General features: G+C 44.1%; 1 long non-coding RNA gene across 1 annotated transcript; it reads left to right on the forward strand.

The window, feature by feature from the left end:
- Window positions 1-1,477: 1,477 nt before the first annotated feature.
- Window positions 1,478-16,215, forward strand: LOC127568439 (uncharacterized). The gene is made up of 3 exons (XR_007956008.1): window positions 1,478-1,640; window positions 13,858-13,920; window positions 14,863-16,215. It is a non-coding gene; the product is annotated as an uncharacterized LOC127568439 (long non-coding RNA).
- The last annotated feature ends 3,165 nt before the right edge of the window (window positions 16,216-19,380 follow it).

Raw genomic sequence — 19,380 nt, forward strand, 5'->3', positions numbered from 1 at the left:
AGTACAGTGCACTGAATTATAGCAGCCGTTACCACCTTCCTTCCTACAACCTTCAGATGGATGTGTTATGTAAAGTCATGGTGTCATAAACAGTGAGAGGAAGCCCACTGTGCTTCCCACTTTCTCTTTGGAAGAACTGGCCAGTTATTGGTCTGTCCACGTGGCCTTAGAAATCTTGTTCTTTCCAAGTATATACAGTATCCAATTCCTATCTGAATGTTATTATTGAATCTATTTCTGCCACCTACTCAGGCAGTGAATTGTAGTTTTTAACAACTCACTGCTTGGAATAATTTCCTCCACATTAAACTTTGTCTCTTCTATGGTAATGGGGGCACACTGAAAAGTAAATGCCCATACCTGCATCCGACTGTCATGTATCTTTAATGTTCATGTATGCTCCCCAATGTTCAATGTTAATGTATGGGACAAAACTCACCTAGACTTGCAGTCCCACAGGAGAACATTGAAACACAAGAGATGCCTTGCACAAAGGTCACAGCGACAACCTTAGAGTCATGGAGTTGTACAGCACAGAAACAGGCCCTTTGGCCCACCACACCCAGGCCAACATCCACACTATTCCCATTTTCCCACATTCAGACTGTATCCTTCTGTACCTTGCCTTTGTAAGTGTCTACCAACACGCCTCTGTTAGCCATAAAGGAATTAAAATCTGCAAAACAGCTAACTGGAATGAATCAAGGGCAGTGGAAGCAGACAAACCAAATGTCCTTGTTCTTGCCACATGGTCAAAGGTATGGAGGCTGCCATTTTGTGAGTCTGTTCTTGTGGTCAGGTCACCATTTTGTGAACTGTTTCTTGCTCAGGGATGGTTTGACCAGAGCAATTGAAAGTGGACACAATGAAGTCCCTACTGATAATCTGCTAAACCAAAGACCATTTAAGATAAATTATCTTATGAGTCACATGTACTTCGAAACACACAGTGAAATGCATCTTTTGAGTAGAGTGTTTTGGGGGCTGCCCGCAAGTATTGCTACACTTCTGGCGCCAACATAGCATGCCCACAACTTCCTAACCCGTATGTCTTTGGAACGTGGGAAGAAACCAGAGCACCCAGAGGAAGCTCACACAGTTATGGGGAGAACGCACAAACTCCTTACAGACAGTGGCCGGAATTGAACTGGGTCGCTGGCACTGTAATAACCTTACGCTAACCGCCACACTACCATGCCTGCCAATCCAAATAAGAAGTTTATTTGGTTAGGTAGACATGGCAGGCTTATGGAAAGAACAGCCTGTGACCTGAAGTAGCCTCAGCCCTGTATTTGGCTGACCTGGCTAAACTGGTCTGAACTGGCCTGACTCAGGGAGAACAAAGAAAGTGACCTGAGGCACAAGTCTGGTGGAAGAGTAATAAAGTAATATTGCTTGTAGCCTTGGGCCAGATCCAGTGAGAGGCTGACCCAGGTTAGCCAGATAGCCAGAGCCAATGAAATTGGAACACAACAGTTCAATCTGATAAGAACGAAGATAAGAATGGAAGGTTTTGGGAGTAGAAACAGCAAAAACTCTGGAGACCAACCATCGCAGAAGTGGATGACCCCATGTCAGAAACATGGAGATTACATCAGGATCAAGAGGAACGCCGGGCCGGCGTGAATTCCCATTCCTGGGTATTACCATTTCTATTCTTTGACTGCTCAGGGAGGGTCAGAGAAACCTAGTGGGTGTGCGCATAGATATTTAGTTTTGTATGACTTGCATGTTTGTTTTTAACTGAATCAATGAAGGTAAATGTCAGCTTGTACAACTTCTCTTTGTGCCTTATCAATCATTGCTGTTGGGGCTGAATATCTGTTACACCTCTTAAACATAGTAATTGTATCTGATTCCACTACTTCCTCTGACAGTGCATTCCAGATATCAACCGCTCTCTGTGTAAAAGCTTTTCCTCTCAAATATCCTTTAAAACTCTTTCCTCTCACCGTAAACCTATGCCCTCCTGTTTTTGATACCCCCACCATGGGAAAATATTCTATCTACCCTATCTATGCCTCTTATAATCTTATAAACCTTTAACAGGTCACCCCTCAGCCACCTTTGGAAAGCAAGCCCAGACTATTCAATCTCTCCCCATAACTGAAATCCCCCAGTCTAGGCAACATGCTGGTGAATCTCCTCTGCACTCTCCCCAGTGCAATCACATCCTTCCTATAGTGTGGTGACCTTGGCTCATTAGCAGATCACTGGTAGTGATCTTAGAAGGAAATAAGGAGAAGTTGAATTAACAAACCTAATAGTTAGACCCAAGGGTCAAGGGTGGAAACAAGCGATTGCTATTTGTCCTTGGGTATAGCTGCATCTTGGAGCAGATTGTGCTGGGAAAGAAAGGGATACTCACAAGAACCTCTGCTAATTAAATCTGAATTGTCTCTGAAAACCATTGTGGAATATCTGATGAAGTATTGTAAAATTAATCTGATTACCACTAACCTGGTAATACTAGAGGCAGGATGAGATGAGGGCAGGACAGATTGATCTGATCAAGGAGGAGGAGCAGAGACATTGATTAAATTAACACCTCTGGTGCAAAGACCTGGGGAAATGACTGAGTAAACAAAAGATACCTGTTTTGCTTGATTGTGTGTGTACATTAAAAGTATATAAACAGAGGGAAACTGTGCTTGGGCAGAACAGTCTCAGAGACTTCCTGGCTTGTTCTCATTAATCAGCACTGCACAATAAAGCTCCTCTCTATTACTCCAGACTTTGGTATTGGTGTTGGTTTATTATTGTCACTTGTACTGAGGTACAGTGAAGAACTTGTCTTGCATACCGTTCGTACAGATCAATTCATTACACAGTGTAGTTACATTGAGTTAGTACAGAGTGCATTGGGGTAGTACAGGTAAAAGCAATAACAGCACAGAGTAAGGTGTCACAGCTACAGGGAACTGCATTGCAGGTAGACAATAAGGTGCAAGGTCATAACAAGGTAGATTGTGAAATCAGAGTCCATCTCATCGTATAAGGGAACCATTCAATAATCATATCACAGTGGGATAGAAGCTGTCCTTGAGCCTGGCGGTATGTGCCCTCAGGGTCCTGTTTCTTCTGCTCGATGGGAGAAGAGAGAAGAGAGAATGACCCATGTGGGTGGGGTCTTTGATTATGCTGGCTGCACCACCAAGGCAGCGAGAGGTATAGACAGAGTCCATGGAGGGGAGGCTGGTTTCCGTGATGCTCTGGGCTGTGTCCACAACTCTCTGCAGATTCTTGCAGTCCTGGACAGAGCAGTTGCCATACCAAGTCGTGATGCATCCAGATATGATGCTTTCTATGGTGCATTGATAAAAGTTGGTGAGTGTCAAAGGGGACATGGCAAATTGCTTTAGCCTCCTGAGGCGCTGCTGAGTTTTCTTGGCTGTGACATCTTCATGGTTGGACCAGGACAGGCTATTAGTGATGTTCACTCCTGGTAACTTGAAGCTCTCAACCCTCTCGACCTCAGCACCATTGATTTAGACGGGTGCATGTACACCACCCACTTTCCTGAAGTCAATGACCAGCTCTTTTGTTTTGCTGGCATTGCGGGAAAGGTTGTTGTCATGACACCATATCACTAAGCTCTCTATCTCCTTTCTTGATTTTATTTTGCCTCTACAGATCACAAGAGTGAACTGTCATCCAAAGTTCAGGATTAATTAACACCACAGATTCACTGGGTAGGGACTTTATCCTAACACAAGACATTATACTATGTCCCAATCCATTGAGTGTCACTGTTACTGGACAGATATTGTTATGTGCTTATGATTGAATGATCCAACGTGTTGGTTGCAGGGGTCCAGGGTGTGAGAGACAGTTCCTGGGATACTCACTTTACACTTGGCTAAGTTATCTTGCGAAAGGATAGGTAAAGATGAAGCTTTGTAACAGTCTAAAATGGACAGTGTGGGCCAGGAAATGGGCTGTGTCACTGCATTTGTGATATATATTCCCAGCACATGCGTTTGGCAAATCTGTTGATTTGCCAACAGCTTTTACTGGTAAAGATGTTCACCAGATGTCGCAATGTAGGGAAAGACTAAGTATTACAACATCAGCAGTAAGAGTCCTTGAAATGTGGCCCTGCAGTACATGGCTTTACAGTGAGATATTATGCTGAGTCAGCTGAGGGTGCGTGAATAAGGACAGGATCAGAAACTACAAGGAGTGACACTGTCATGAGTTTGGGAGAAGTCCCAGGCAATCTTGTTCACCCTCTCTCTGCTACCTCCACGTGGCTCAGTGTGTAGCACTCTGAAGCAGAAGTGGGTTCAAGTTCCACTCCTGAGACTCAAGCATGTGATTGTGCTGACCTTCCCTGGCCGTACTGAGGAATGTAATGTTGTGGGAAGTTTTCCCTGTTAGAATGAGGCCCTACCTGTTCTCTCACACACACGTAAAGGTCTGATGACAGTATTTTTTTTAAACAGCTCTACTCTGTATCAATGTTTCTCATTACAAAAAGATCTCCTGTTCACTTTCATATTGCAATCTGTGGGGGCTTGTTGTGGGAAAAATTAGTTGGTGTTTCCTACAGAAGTAACCACATTTTGAAAGGTTATTCGGTGCCTCAGAGCAGTTTGGAATTCCCCTAGGTTGGGAAAGACTTTGAAGACTTCCACTAAGCACAGACAGAGGCCCTCTCTTGTTCAGTACAAAAACATCCTCTGGTGATTTTTGTACTGCGTCATGTGTTCTGAACACTCAGGACCAGAAACCGAAGAGCAAAATACCGCAGATGCTAGAATGTTGAGATTAAAGAGACCGCTGCAAGTACCAGCAGGTCAGGCAGGGTGGTGCGCAGGAAAGGTCCTTGAGCTGAAATGTTAACCCTGTTTCTCTCTCCGCATACGCTGCTTGACCAGTAAACTACTTTCAGCATTTGGAGACACAAGAGGTTGCAGATGTTGGAAATCTGGAGCAATACCCAAATGCTGGAGGAACTCAGCGGGTTGGGCAGCATCTATGGAGGGAAATGGACAGCTGACGTATCAGGTCGAGACCCTTCATCAGGACCTGCTTAGCACATCACGGAAACCAGCCTCCCTTCCAATGGACTCTGTCTACACTTCTTGCTGCCTCGGTAAAGCAGCCAGTATAATCAAAGAACCCACCCACCCCGGACACTCTCTCTTCTCCCCTCTCCTATCAGGCAGAAGATACAAAAGTCTGAAAGCACGTACCACCAGGCTCAAGGACAGCTTCTATGTCGCTGTTATAAGACTATTGAATGGTCCCCTAGTATGATAAGATGGACTCTTGACCTCACAATCTACCTCGATATAACCTTGCATCTTATTGTCTGCCTGCACTGCACTTTCTCTGTAGCTGTGACACTTTATTCTGCATTCTGTTATTGTTTTCCCTTGTACTACCTCAATGCACTGATGTGATGAAATGATCCGTATGGATGGCATGAAAATCACCTGAACAGGCAGGGAATGGAGGGATACAGACCATGTGCAGGCAGATGGGATTGGTTAAATTAGCATCAAGGCTGGCGCAGACATGATGGGCTGAAGGGCCTGTTCCTTTGCTGTACCTGCTATGTTCTAGCATGTGGGGTTTACAGTAACCAGGGCAGAGACAGGATGTGCAGTAACTGGTCTGCAGATCATGCTCCCCCCCCCCCCCCCCCCCCCACTCAACAGCCTCCCTCTCCCTGCTCCGCACCCACACACTCCACCCCATCTCTCCCACTATCCCTCCACGGGTTCCTCCACCGCACTTTCCCCAAATTCCCTGGTCCCCTCTCTCCCAGTTCCCCCCCTCAAACTCCCTGCTTCGCTCTCTCTCCTGCAATTCCCCCAGACTACTTAGGGGAATCGCAGGCCCTCTCTCCCACACTCCTCCCAAATTTCTGGGGCTCTCTCTTCCACGCTCTCCCCAAGAAAGCTTTTGGCACATTGGCCTTCATAAATCGGGGCATTGAGTACAGGAGTTGGGATGTTGAAGTTGTACAAGACGTTGGTAAGGCTGAAATTAGAGTATTGTGTGCAGTTCTGGTCTATCTACAGGAAAGATATCAATAAGCTTGAAAGAATGCAGAGAAAATTTACATGGATGTTGCTGGGACTTGAGGACCTGAGTTACAAGGAAAGGTTGAATAGCTTAGGACTTTATTCCCTTGGTGCAGGAGAATGAGGGGAGATCTTATAGAGGTATACAAAATTATGAGGGGTATAGATTGGGTGAATGCATGCAGGCTTTTTCCCCTCAGGTTGGGTGAGACTGGAACTAGAGGACATTGGGTTTAGTGTGAAAGGTGAAATATTTGGGGGGAATCTGAGGGGGAACCTCTTCACTCAGAGGGTGGTGCGAGTGTGGAACGAACTGCCAGTGGAAGTGGTAGATGTGGGTTCAATTGTAACATTTAACAGCGGTTTGGATAGGTGCATGGATGGGAGGGGTTTGGAGGGATATGGTCCATGTGCAGGTAGATGGGACTAGGCAGGAGATCAGGTCAGCATGGACTAGATGGGCCGAAGGGCCTGTTTCTGTGCTGTAGTTCTCTCTCTCTCTCTCTCTCCCTCTCTCTCTCCCTCAGCTTTTATGACATTACACTTCCTTCATGCCATCACTGATTCCAGACTTAATTAATTGTTTTAATTTAAGTCACCCAGCTGCCTTGGTGGGATTCAAACTCCTGTCCATGGTACAATGGTTCTGAACGCTAATTGGCAGTGTAATAACTTAACCACTATGTTATCATAACCCCCAGGGTGTGAGTGGGTAATTGACTTAGTCTGTGAGTGATTCAGTGAGCGTGAGTGAATTGGTTCCTATGAATCAGAGTAAATGTATGTGAGTGCTTCTCTGTGTGAGCTAGTGTGAGTGAGTGTTGCACAGGCTGCCCACCCCCACGGGTGCCACTGCCCAGAAACTTTCTGCTTTCCTTCTGGGCAGATGCTGAAATTATTAGTGACATCATCAGTCGCCCAACTCACACACGAGTGAACGACGTTGGACAACACGTCAGTCCCAGCCACACCCACTCGTCAGATGCCATGCAGTGGAAGGTCAGTCAGGGTGCAAAGCGGACTGCTGTTCTGCTATTGCCTGCCTTGCTCTCCCAAAATAAACAACAGTCAAAAATCTGCAAATGCTGGAAATATGAAATGAAAGCAAAAAAATCTGGAAATAGTCAGCAAGTCAGGCGGCATCTGTGGAAAGAAAAACAGAGTTAATGCTTCAGGACAAAGACCTTTCGACAAAATAGTTCTGTTGAAGGGTTTTCAACCTTAACTCTGTTTCTCTTTCTACAGATGCCACCTGACTTGCTGATGATTTCCAGCATTTTTTGTTTTTATTTTATGTTCCCAATGTATTTAGCAGAGCACCTGAAAGGCAGAATATTCCTTCTGGTTGCTCCATCTTATTTACGTTCAAAAGCTACACCATTTTCCCTTGTATCATGTGTGTTCACCTTTTCCCCAACAATGTTGGCCCAAGACATCAACCACAGTCAGTGCTGGGGCCACCTTGAAGTTGGCCACTAGATGGTGCAATACTCCCTTACTGTGGAAAAATGTTAACCCTCAGTCTCAAATTCTGCTCCTTGTCCACAGACACACACACACATACACAACGTACACACACACACCCCCACACACATCCACACACACCCACATCCCCACACACACCAAAACACACCCATACCCATACACACACACACCTACAGACACACCCACACATGCCCAAACACACACTCATACCCACACAACCACACCCACACACACAGACACACTCCCACACCCCCACCCCCACACACACAATCCCACAAACACATACACCCACACTCACACACACACCCCCCACACACACACATCCACACACACCCACATCCCCCACACACACCCACACACACGCACAAACACACACATATACCCATACCACACACACAACCACACACATCCACAAACACACCCACACCCATACCCACATACACCCATACACACACACCTACACATACCCATACACACATCCATACCCACACACAGCCACACACGTACTCCCACACACATGCATTCACACACCCACAAACACACACCCACATGCCCACACATACCCACACACACCTACAGATACACCCGCACCCACAGCCACCCCTACACACACCCCCCCACACCCACACACCCACACACTCACACACATCCACACACCCACATCCCCCCACACATCTACACACACCTAAACACACACCCAAACCTACACACACATACCTACACACACACTCGCATACACACACCCACACACACCCAAACCCGCACACCCATACCAACACACACCCACACATTCACACATACATACCCACACACCCATATCCACACACACCCATACCCACATATCCACACACACACACACACACACACACACACACACACACACACACACACACACACACACACACACACACACACACACACACACACACCCAGGAGAGGAGTATAATGGATGTATGAGTGCCCTTAAGAAGGAAATTAGGGAAGCAAAGAGGGGCCATGAGATATCCCTGTCAGATAACCTAAAGAAGAATCAAGTATTCTGTATATATTAAGAGCAAAAGGGTAAATTAGGAGAGAGTAGGATTCCAAAAGGATCAGTGTGGTCATCTATGTGTGGAGCCATGGGAGATGGGCAAGGTCTTTATGAATACTTCTTGTCTGTATTTACTGTGGAGAAGGTGATGGAGGCTCATGAGATCAGGGGTGAGAACTATGATATCCTGAAGCATAACAACATTATGAAAGAGGAGGTGCTGACAGTCTTGAAGTACTTAAGTCCCCAGGGCCTGATCAGGTGTGTCCTAGGAAGTTGAGGGAAGTGAGATTTGTTGGGTCCCTGGCAGTGATTTTTGTACCTTTGTTCGCTACAGGTGAGGTACTAGAAGACTGGAGGATAGCTAATGTTATTTATTTAAGAAGGGTCGCAAGGACAAGCCGGGGGACTATGGGCCAGTGAGCCTTACATCAGGGGTGGGAAAGTTACTGGAAGCTACTCTGAGGGACAGGATTTATTTGTGTTTGGAAAGGCAAGGATTGATTAAGGATAGTCAGCATGGCTTTGTGTGTGGGAGATCACGTCTCACAAACTTGACTGAGTTCTTTGAAGAGCTGGTGAAGAGGATTGATGAAGGCAGGGTGGCGGACATTGTCTACGTGGGCTTTAGCAAGGCCTTTGACAAAGTCCTGAATGGTAGGCTGGTCCAGAAGGTTAGAATACATGGGATCCAGGGCGAGATAGCAAATTAGATGCAAAATTGGCTTGGTGGTAGGAGGCAAAGGGTGGTAGCGGAGGGTTGTTCTTCAGACTGGAGATCTATAACCAGTGATTGGTGCTGGGCCCTTTACTGTTCGTCATATATTAATGATTTGGAAAAGAATTTAGGTGGAATGATTAGTAAGTCTGCAGATGACAGCAAAACTGGTGGTACAGTGGACAGTGAAGAACATTGTCTAAGGTTACAACAGGGTCTAGCTCGACTGAGAAGGTGGGCAAAGGAATGGCTGATGGAACTTAACTCGGACACGTGTGAAGCGATGGACTTTGGGAAATAAAACCAGGCCAGGACATACACAGGGAATGGCAGGGCCCTGGAGGAGTGTTATCGAACAGTGAGACCTTGGGGTAAAAGGAGATAGTTCTCTGAAAGTCTCACAGGTCGACAGAGTGGTGAGGAAGGCACATAATATGCTTGCCTTCATCGGCTGAGGCATTGAGTCCAGGAGTTGGGACGTCATGCTACAGTTATATAAATAGTTGTTGGGTCACACTTGGAGTATTATGGGCAGTTTTGGTGGCCACGCTACAGGAAAGATGTGATTAAACTAGAGAGGGTGCAGAAATGATTCACAGGAACATTGCCTGGACTGGAGGGCTGGAGTTATAAGGAACAATTGGATAGGCTGAGACTGCTTCCCCTGGAATGAAGGAGGCTGAGGGGTGACCTTAGAGGTTTATTATATGGGGGGCATAGATAAGGTAGTTAGTCACATTTTTTCCCAGGGTAAGGGGTCCAAAACTAGCAGGCATAGGTTTAAGGTGAGAGGGGAAAGATTTAAAGGGGACCTAAGGAGCACCCTTTTCACACAGAGGGTGGTGGGTGTGTGGAATGAGCTGCCAGAGGAGCTGGTAGAGGCAGGTACAATTACAACATTTAAAAGATGTTTGGACAGGTACATGGAGAGGAAGAGTTTAGAGGGAAATGGGCCAAACATGGGCAAATGGGATTAGCATAGATAGGCATCTTGGTCAGCATGGACGAGTTGGGCCGAGGGGCCTTTTCCCATGCTGTATAACTCTATGAATCTCAGAGTGTTCTACAATTCTCTGGATATAAAGCAGATTCTGTGCATGTAATTTTAGTCATATTTTGTAGATCTTGAAACCACTTGCAGCCTCAACTTACAGCTTGCCCATACATTATGCCATTTTAGTATAACGGGGTATCACTGCTTCATTAATTCCTGTACTCTTTTCCGAAACATCTCTATACCCTCCACATATCAATGATAAGCAGTGTAAAAAAAATTAGTGCTCATCTTTAAATATATTTAAACAGTAATTTTAGTATAACGGGGTATCACTGCTTCATTAATTCCTGTACTCTTTTCCGAAACATCTCTATACCCTCCACGTATCAATGATAAGCAGTGTAAAAAAAATTAGTGCTCATCTTTAAATATATTTAAACAGTAAAAAAGATCCAACTCCATGTTGCAAGAATTGGAAGAATGTGTTGTGTCTGAGGGTGTGAGTCCAAGAGGCAACACTGGCAATTTGTTATGAAAAAGAAAATAGGGATAAACAAACTTTCCTTTAGTTGACTCTGACACAGCAGAGATAAGTTCTCGCCACCAGCTTTTCCTCTGGACGGAGTGTACGTACAATTCCGTCAATCACCGCCTGGTGGCGACAGTCAGTCACAGAGTCATGCAGCACAAGTGCATTGACTCCCTGAGTCCCTGCCAACCATCAAGAACCCACTTGCACCAACCCCTTTTTTAAATTCTCCCCACATTCCCATCAACTCCCCTAGATTCTACCACCCCTCCACCCCTTCCATTATGGGCTATTTACAGTGGCCAATTAACCAACACAGTCTGTACGTCCTTTGGATCTGGGATCATGCCTGCCTTTACTGAATGGTGGCTCCTGAGATATGGGAAGTGGTTCACATTGTCCAGGGCTTCGCCATGAACCTTTTCTGTCGGAGGGCGGTGTGGTGCAGTGGGGGCAGGTTGGTAGAAGACCTTTGTCTCGAGATGTTCAGCATCAGACCATTCTCTCACGTACTTCAGTGAACAAGCCAACAATGGCTTGGAGCAGTTATACTGCAGAAACATTGGTGAGACAAAATGCAGACCAGGTGACCGTTTGGCAGAACACCTGCGCTCTGTTTGTAACCGTGATCTGCATCACCCTGTTGCCAGTCACTTCAACTCCCCCTCCCACACTATCACTGATATGTCAGTCCTCGGCCTCCTCCACTGCCAGGAGAATTCCAAGTGCAAACTGGAGGAACAGCACCTCATTTTCCGTCTTGGAACCTTGCAGCCTAACAGCATGAACATTGAATTCTCCTACTTTAAGTAACCCCCCACAACCGTGCCTCTTCTTTTCTTCCCTTTCCTAACCCATCTCTCTTTTTTCCACCCCCCCTTTTTTCCTCCTTACCTTTGACACATCCCCCGGTGGATCTGCTCTCCCCTCCTCCCCCACACCTGCCTATCACTATCTCTTACCCGCATCTACCTATCACCACCCTGTGCCCACCCCGTCACCCCTCTTTTATCCACCTATCACAGCTCTGCTTTTCCCTCCTATATATTGGGCTTCCCCCTTTCCTATCTTCAGTCCTGAAGAAGGGTCCTGATCCAAAGTGTTGGCCACCTGCTTTTCTCCATGGATGCTGCCTGGCCTGCTGAGTTCCTCCAGCATCATCTTGTTTTTCATCTTCAAAGGCTGGGAGCTCCACATCTGAGCACATGTAGATGGCAGGCATCGTCTGCATACTGCAGTTCGACTACTGAGGTTCAGGTACTCTTAGTTCCAGATGTATGGCCATAGATTGAACCGTTACCCATTAGTTCTGGATAAACAAGGTACTCTTTATGACAAGAATAAGCTCTAAGCATTTTGCGAGGATCCCCGCTGGATCATCCTTCCCCACTCCCACCTCGACGATCACTCCACAAGAACACAAGGAAGCCACCAGGTCCTTCAAGCCCCTCAAGCCTGCCCCACCATTCAATATGATTGTGGCTGATCTATACTGGCCTCAACTCCTCTTCTGTGCCAGATCCCCATGACCCTCAATTCCTTCATCTTTCAAATCTCCACCTTAAATATCTCTAATGATTCAGCCTCCACTACCCTCAGGGGCAGAGAATCCCAGAGGTTCACTGCCCGAGAAGACATTTCTACGTGCCTCAGTTTTAAATGACCTGCCCCTTATTTAGTGGCTACGTCCCTTTTTTTGTGACTCTCCCACTAGTGAAAACATCTCAACATCTACCCTGTTAAGCCCCCTTAGTATCTTATAGATTTGAATAAGGTCACCCCTCATTCTTCTAAACTACAAGGAGTACAGACCCAAACTGTCCATCCTTTCTTAATAGAACAGCCTCTTATCCCAGGAATCAGCCTGGTGAATCCCCTTTGGATTGCCTCCAATGCTACCATCTCATGTTTTAGAACAGTACAGCACAGGAACAGGTCCAAATCCTTTTTAAACATTGTAATTGTACTTGCCTCTACCACCTCTTCCGGCAGGTGAGTCCACATACCTACCACCTTCCATGTAAAAATCTTGCCATCAGAGCTCCTTTAAATTTCATCCCTCCCAGCTTAAACCTATGCCCTCTAGTTTTAAACTCCCCTGCCCTAGGAAAAAGATTCTATCTACCCCATCTATGCAGCTCATAATCTTATAAACCTCTGTATGGTCACCCCTTAGCCTCCTACACTCTAGTGAAAACAAACTCAGACAACATCCTGGTGAATCTCTTCTGCATGCTCTCTATCACTATCTCATCCTTCCTGACCAGAATTGTACACAATACTCCAGGTGCAGCCTCACCAATGTTTTTTACAGCTGCAATATGATGTCCTGATTCTTATACTCAATGCCTTGGACTGTGAAGGGAAATATGCCAAATGTCTTCTTCACTACCCTATCCACCTGTGTCGCCATTTTCAGGGACCTATGAACATGCACCATAAGGTCTCTCTGTATATCAACACTTCTAAGATCTCTACCATTTACTTTTTATGTGCTGCCAGTGTCTAACGTCCCAAACTCAACACTTGTCCGGATTAAATTCCATCTGTCACTACTCTGCCCAACTTTCCAGCTGATCTATGTCACTCTGTATTCTTAGTTAAACTTCTTTACTATCTACAGCTCCACCAATTTTTGTGTTGTCAGCAAACTTATTAATCATACTCCCTACATTCTCATCCAAGTCATTTACAGTATATACTGTATGACTGATGAGGAAGCCAGCAACTAGACCAGTGAAAGGAAGCTTAACTATAAACCTGTAAGTTCCTCAGTAACTCTGACACCACACCACCAAATGAGAGATGTTATAAAGTTGAATATGAACTGGGAATACACACAACCAGAAGGATATCCATTGGATTCTTTCAAACTTTCTGTGGATATAAGTGATTTGGAGAGGGGGCATGGTACTGTTATTGATGTTCCACCTCAATGCACTGTGATGAATTGTGTAATGAATTGATTTGTATGAACCATATGCAAGACAAGTTTTTCACTGTACCTTGGTACAAGTGACAATATTAAACCAATTCCAATATTCTCTAACATTACAATAGGAAAATTATGCAGCTTAAGGAGAAGACCTGTAGAGGGCTGCTGACAAGATGGAGAATGGGCAGGTACGTGGTAAATAGTGTTCATTGTATATAAATGAGAAATAATACTTTGTAGAAACAAGATCAGAAAAGGCAAATCCTCACAGTGATAATAAATCGGCACTGATATAGGTTAGGTAACAATTAACATAAGTCGCACAGGAAAATTAAGAGTGATAAAGACTAATTAGAAGGCCCACTCCATCTCGTCCTGTTGACTCCTGCTTTCAGGAAAAGTCACTCCTTTCTCCCAACTCTTAACAAAAAAGGTGACCATGCCATGAATATCTCCTTAGCACCAAATTCCTCAGGTTCAGCTCCTTTTAAAAGTTGCCATTTGATTCCAAGCCTCCCACTGTCTCTGGGAGTTCCCCCTATGTAGTCACCATCTGGTCAATTAATCTGAACCTTCTGAAATTTGCACTGTGTCCTCTCATCTTATGATCACTGCCCAAGTAATTTACTTATTTCCATTTCAATTATATTTTTCAAGGCATATGTCATGTCTTTCATCAGTTTCCTTTCCTGCTAATCCAGTCCAGTGCAATCTGCAGCAGATCTGTTGTAGCGGGGCCTTTCCACATGGCTTACCATCTGGACACATGTTGGCAAACATTTTCTGAATCTCTCTCTCTCTCTCTCGCCAGTAACCAATAGGTGCATTTCATGCTCTCGAACACTGACCTCAACACCAAAGGGTACAATGCGGCTTGCAATCCAATGAATTAGAAAGCCTGATTTCTCCTACCGCTAATCGCTTCACACTGATGAGCTACTTTCACTGCATGATCAATGAACAATACCCAATCTTTATTTTAACAACATCAGCTGATGTTATACAAGATGCTATTACCTGCTTGTGCAGTGCTCACTTCAAAACCCATCTGCTAAATCTCAGGCCATCTATCTAAGTGCTCTCATCTCCCTGATAATAATTGTTATCTCTTCTACCTGTTACCTATGCAGGTTCATATGGATACATCAGCAGGTGAATATTTTTAGCACGGGCTAAGAAATGAGTAGCTACACTATATGTGATCGAGAGTTTATGAAAGATGGCAAACCAGCAGAGAAATCAAAGCCGAAAGATCAACAAACAATCCACGCGAATCCCTTGCCGACCATTTCTAGCATTTTCTGTTTTTGTCAGATACTGCTGTATTTTGCTTTGAGAATATCAGAACAAAGGGCTCCAGAGATCACAAAGCTTTTTGGGACCCTTGATGGAGACTGCTGCCTTTGAAAAAAATCCCTGATCCAAATCATACTGAACACATCCTCTCCAAAGAAGTTATGTTTCAAAAGATCATCTTGCCATTGTGATTTCGAGATAAAACACGTTGTTCTGGATTCAGAAGCAATTGTAAGCATGTTGCATTTCATTAGACTACTATCCAGGAGTTACTCACTTTATTTTTTATTTTCTTTTAATTATTCCTGTTAATACATGCTTTCAAGCATAAAAAATGTAACATCTGCAACAGTCCGACATACCTGGTGACAGGGTATTTCACCTTAACTCCAGCAATTAGGGTACAAGCCAGTAATTTCACTGACTCCAGCAATCAGCAGAACATTGGGTATGAACAGTGGGAGCCATTCTGAGCACTTATTCTGCAGTTCTATTTCTGACTTTTTGCAAATGCCTCATTTTCATTTCTCCATCGCTGGCTTCAAGCCCTATGCTCTGGAAGTCCTTCCTAAAGCTTTCTCTCCTTTAAGACTCTCCTCAAACCTTTTAATTTTAACCAAGACTTTGGTCCCCTGTCCTTATATCCTATAATATGTTTGGGTATCAATTTTTTTGCAACAGTCCCATAAATGCATTGGAGTGTTTTGTAATGTTAAAGGTAATATTTAAATACTACTACTTTAAATAAGTTGCTACTGTTTCACTGTGAGGTATTTTGCTCAGTGCATAAGTAACCCTATTACTTTTCAGTGTTGAAAAGGTTGGACCCTTTTCCCACTGTTTATTGGCTATAACTGCAATACCGCATGCCCTGTGAATACAAAACTAGCAATACATGCAGGAAATACAGCTCTTCATTTAACCCTGTCCAGGGATTTCATGCAGTATTCTCATGCAGTGAATTTCGGTAACTTGAGACCTGATTGAGATGTTGTATATGAATATTAAATGGGTTCTGCTTTTTGGGTTAATTGACTTGGCTAAAAGCAAAGTGCAGAATAATGAAAACTGCATTCCTAAATTGATCTTTGCTTCTACAGTATTTTTCAGCTTTTTATTTCAAACCTCTGGCTTATGAAAGTGTCTGCATTGACCAATAAAATGTACTCTGATACTGTTGACATTCATCATGGTTACAATAGTGACAATCCTTAATAGTCCCCTCAGCAAGATTGCTTTTATCTGATCAGTTGATAGTCTCTTGAGGAGAGTAAAAGGTTGTGCTGGAGACATCGGTCTTGGAGCACTTTACAAAGTCTGTTAAGATAATTAAGTAAAGTACAAACTGACTTTGGGTAATTCTACCTCTGGTGCTTGACATAAGCCATCCATTATACACCCTGCTCTATTTTCCCTGGCTTTGACATCAACGGAAAAGAAGACCAAATGGAGTATTAAATGGGGGAACACTTTGGTGTTGCCAGGATTAGTTGGAGCAAGTAGCATTGATGCATTAAGGATAAGGCAGATATGTACAGATGGAGAAAGGCATTGTTAATAGGGTGAAGTGAGAACAGGAGGAGATTCTAACTTGCAGGTGTCTCTGCTGTAATCTTATGTGATATACCAATACTTACAGATAAAGTGAATCAGATCAACTGGACAGCCAATTTCAAGTTCCCTAAAAAGTGACTCTGTTTTTGGCAACAATTTTGTGTTTGCCTCTACTTATCTGTGTACACACTTATTATTGTAATCTGTATAAAATATATTGCAGAGAGGAACTTCAAATGGGCATTAACCCTAATACCAGTAACCTGACCCCAATGCAATGGGGTAATTAACTAAAGTCTAACTCTTTCAATTACCGGCATCTAATGGACCCACTGTACTAACAAGAATGTTGATTGACATCAGAGAACAACTAAATTGAAATTATGACATTCAGTTAAGGTGCTGAAAGGAGACAATGTTTTTTGGGACAGTGCACAATGTGCACCGTAATAGTGCAGCTCCTTATACTTAATTGGACAATTGAAATGCTGAATGCAAACACTGCTTTATAGGTTTCTTATCACAACAATTTTCTAGTAAAAATTGCTAGAAAGGACAAACCTCAAATGCATCAAATAGCAGTAGAAAATTCAGAGAATACTGGCCAAGCTGTGGAGATGGTGGGTGCAGTGATCATCATCTTCCATAGGTTCCACAACAGTCCCATCAGATTGGAAGGTAGCTCATGTAATGACTTAATAAGGAGCAAAAAAAACAACAGGGAACCATAGACCAGTTAGTCTGACATCACTGGTAGGAAAAATGCTGGAATATGTTATTAAGGAAGTGAAAACAGGTGTTTGGAAAATAATAATGAGGATGGGAAGAGTCACCATGAATTTCTTAAAGAAAGATCACGTTGACAAATCTCTTGGGAGTTTTTGAGGTTGTAGTAGAATTAGATAAGGGGGAACAGGTTAATGTGGTGTATTTGGACTTTTAGAAGGCTGTTATCAAGTGGCATATAAGGTCCTATTAAACAAAGTTAGAAACATTTTAAAGGAATAATATACTGGGGCAGATTGAGAACTATTTAACAGAGAGAGTCAGAATAAATGGGCCATTTTTCTTTGGGAGGCTGTGATTGGAGGGGTGTGGGAGGGAAATGGTACTGGAGCCTCCAGTTGTTCACAAGTTACATCAATGACTTTGATGAGGGCACCATGTGTAATGCATTCGAGTTTTCTGGTGATACTGAGCTGGGTGGAAGTGTGGGTTGCAAGGAGTATGCAGAAAGAGACATGAAGAAAATGGGAGAAGTTCATTCTCACTGCAATATATTGTAGTGGACGTGCATTGCACTCTGGTTCCAAAATTTGATTCCACTGATTTAATTGGAAACCAATTTTTTAAGCGGAGGGTAATGCACAGCCACTACTATGTAACAGAGTCATGGAGTACTACAGCACAGAAACAGGCCCTTCAGCTCATCTAGTCTATACTACCTGATCTTCTGCCTAGTCCCATCTACCTGCACCCAGACCATATCCCTCCAAACCCCTCCCATCCATGTGCCTATCCAAACTTCTCTTAAATGTTACAATTGAACCCGCATCCACCACTTCTGCTGGCAGCTCGTTCCACACTCGCACCACCCTCTGAGTGAAGAAGTTTCCCCTCAGGTTCCCCTTAAATATTTCATCCTAAACTTATGACCTCTAGTTCTAGCCTCACCCAACCTTAGGGGAAAAAGCCTGCATGCATTCACCCTATCTATACCCCTCATAATTTTGTATATTTCTACAGTACAGACATTCTTCTGTGCTCCAGGGAGTAAAGTCCTAATCTATTCAACCTTTCCCTTGTGATAATGCGATAAGTTTAATCAATGGAAGATGGATAATATTTTTAGTGGCCATACGATGTTCAACTTGGGATGGTCATAGAAGTATTCTGGAGGTAATCTTCAATTTATGAAAGCTGTGGGGAGATGGGTGGAGGAGGGGGAGGGGTGGTGGGAGGTTGTTGGCACACTTTTGAGGGTAGGAATTGGTCCATAGGTTGTCCTAGAGAATGAGACACCAAGGGCGGCAACAGGGACCAATGCCGCAGTCCAAGACCACCTGAAATATACAGGACCCCATGACATGCTGGGTGATATCTCAGGCTTCCTTGGAGACCGCCTGATGTAGGTGTTAGTGCCTTGAACAAGTTATCATGGGTCCAGAGTGGGTTTAGGACCCCCTTTTGGAAATTGACTGGCACTGCTCTGGTTTTCAGGACTAGTTTAGAAAAGGGGACAAAGAAGGAAGCTGTTGCTGTTAGCAGATGGAGCTACAGGGAACACAGACTGAAATTTCCAGGCAAGCTATGCAAAGGGATGTAAGGAGAAACTTTTTCCCCCTCAGTAGTGGAATTCACTGCATGTAAGGAGAGTGGAAACAGAATCGGTGTTTTCGAAATGGAATTGGATGGACACAAGAGAGAATAATTTGTAGGGCTACAGGGAAACAGAAAGGGAAAGGGACTGAGAAGGTTCCTCCTCCAGGAGCCAGCACAGTGCCCACCTTCTGCATCGTAACGATTCTAAGGTTCTTGTCTTCAATGCAGCCTAACAAATGGCTGTTTCTAAAATAGCAAAAGCAGGAATTGGAGCCAGAAGAGAGAGAACGTTCAACAGAGGATTTTTCACGTAAGTATTTAGATGCTTAAGGCTTGAATCTTTTGGTTTTCTTTTTTTACCAATAATAACCAAAAAAACCTCTGAAAACATACTTAAAAATATCAATTTTTATTTTTTTTACATTAGTAGAACTCTATGTTGGCAATATATTTGGTAACATCAACCATGCATTTTG

The sequence above is a fragment of the Pristis pectinata genome, chromosome 3 (genome assembly GCF_009764475.1).
Source record: "Pristis pectinata isolate sPriPec2 chromosome 3, sPriPec2.1.pri, whole genome shotgun sequence".
NCBI lineage: Eukaryota > Metazoa > Chordata > Chondrichthyes > Rhinopristiformes > Pristidae > Pristis > Pristis pectinata.